This window comes from Echinops telfairi, unplaced genomic scaffold (genome assembly GCF_000313985.2).
Source record: "Echinops telfairi isolate 266 unplaced genomic scaffold, ASM31398v2 ScPeMD7_7458;HRSCAF=8496, whole genome shotgun sequence".
Classification (NCBI taxonomy): domain Eukaryota; kingdom Metazoa; phylum Chordata; class Mammalia; order Afrosoricida; family Tenrecidae; genus Echinops; species Echinops telfairi.
In genome coordinates, this window is record NW_022111358.1 from 28,140,978 (window position 1) to 28,143,333 (window position 2,356).

The following is a 2,356-nucleotide window of genomic DNA, read 5'->3' on the forward strand; positions in this document are numbered from 1 at the left end:
ACTTCCAGCGGCCTGCTTTGTCCTCCTCCCATCTGTCCACCTTCGATACAGCAAGACAGCCGGGCCTCCCTGTCCTTCCCCGCCACCCTCCACCCCTGCACTGCAGGCCTGTGCTTGGTGCTTACCAACTCCGCTCTGTGCGGCAGTCCAGCGAGAAGCCCAAGCCTCGGAGGTGCCAAGTGGTTGAGCGACAGTTGAAAGCCGCACAGCCAGGCGGCGGCAGAGAGGAGGTTTCATGCCGGCCTGATCCAGCGCCTCTGCCCTCCACCCCCCATTCTCACAACTTCTGCCAGACCCGTGGGCTCCCAGAGAAAGTTTCACCAAGAGCCCTGCCTTGGGACGTTTTTTCCCCTCTGGGCCTCAGGTTCCTCTTCTAGAGAATGAGGGGAGTTGAACCAGCAGGCCTTGAGCCTCCCCTGCAGCTCCATCAGTCTGCCAGGCAAAAGGCATGGTGCTACGCGCTGCAAGGGCAGGTCTGTGGCCTGGGAGCGGATGGCAGCCAGGGAAGATGAGGGGCGCTGGCGGTGAGATGAAAGGGGAAGCTACTGTAGGCTGATGAACTGGTGGGGGCAGTGAAGGGAGGGGGCGGCAGTTGTATGAAGAGAGGAAAAAGAGAGAGGAGGTCTGAACGGACCTCCCTAGGGGCCCTCTCCATCCTCCACCTGAAGCCCAGGGGAAGGATGTGAAAGAGTAGGCCAGAGAAGCAGGGGTCAGGCCACCCCCGGGGCTTGCCCCACAAAGGTCAGAACTTTTTGGCCACAGTGGTTTGGGGAATTAGCAGCATCGCTGGGAGCTTTGTTGTCTCTGTAAACACTTGGAGCCCCATTGCTTTAGAAAGCAGTGTTCAGAGCTGGGGTGCTTGGTGTGTGCGCATGGCCCGGCTTCCTTTCCTTCAGATGCGTGCTGGCTCATACCTCCCCTTCAGGAATCGGGAGTGGTTTTCCCTTCTGGAACCTCACAAGGGTGCCCCACACCAGCAGAAGAAGACCCCCCCCCCCCCCCAAGACGCACGCACACAGCCAGGGCTGCACGTCGCGGTATGTAATGTGGCCGCTGTGACACCCATTTCCCCGCCAGATCCTTCCGCTCAAGCTGCCGCTTCCAGGCCTGGAGGCCGGCTGACATATCTGCCCAGTTCGAACCCTGCCCAGCCCCACGCAGGGGAGCCGGAGGGCCAAGGCATGTGGTTATGAGGTTAGGGGATGGCTTCCTTCCCAGGCAAGGTTCCATTTTCCGTGGGGCTTTTTTGCACTTGGGAAAAACAGATGGAATCACCTCTGAGTGGGGGGTCACACCCCTCCCCGCCCAGAATTGCTGCAGCGTGTGACCCGCTCAGGACATCCCCACACATGCCCGGAAGAGGCTTCCCTTGGACGTGGAGCCGTCAGCGCTGTGGGCGTGTCTTGGGGGCGCCCAGGGTCAAGGAAACCTGGCCAAGGTCTGCTCCGTCATCCCTGTCCCTCCACCCAGCGTACCTTGGCATGGAGGGCCACTGCCCCAGCGGTGGCCAGTTGAGGGTTGATGGGTGATGCTTTTGAACAGCTAACACAGGGTATTGCTTGGCTACTGAGTCATCTCCCAGACCAACCCCAAAGCCCCAAACTCACGGCCTTGAGTGGCCTCTGACTCACCGGGCCCCTATAGGACAGGCGGGGCAGACTGCTCCAGGGGCTTTCCGAGAGGGTAAATCTTTGGGGAACTCGACCTCTCATCTTTTTCCCACAGAGCGCCTGGTGGGGTCAAGCCACCAGCCTTTCAGCTAGCAGCCTGACACTCGAGCCTCTGAGCCACCAGAGCTCCAGACTCATCCCTTAGACCTCCTTAATCCAGGGCACCGGGGCCTCAGCTGCCAGGGCAAGGCTTCCCTCTGGACCCAAGTTCTGGGAGGCTCAGGTTGCAGACCAGGGGTTGTGGGGGTTGGGGTGGTGCTCTGGGACCAGGCTGAAGTGGAATGCGTGAGCAGAAATCCCTCCCGACAGGCTGCACTCCATGGCAGTCAGAGTGGAACTGGGCTCCTCCGGGGTTTCAGTGGCTGAGTCTGTGGAAGTAGATCCCCAGGCCTTTCTCAAGGTACCCTTGGGCGATCGAACCTCCAACCTTCCCCGTGAGCAGCCAGGCATGCTAACCATCAGCACGACCAAAGACCAAACACGGTGTGTCCCCGCACACAGTCAATGACACTCCTGGGATAATCTGGGTCTTTTCACACCTAGGCTCAGGCAGCAGCTCAGGGCCCCTGGTCACCACAGGGGCCTCTCCCAGGAGCTCTGGAAGGGTCCCTTGAATCAGAGCCCTGTCTTCCCCTTCCCTTCCACTACAGTTCACAGCTCGGGAGACCTGGTGGGTGGCTCCGAGC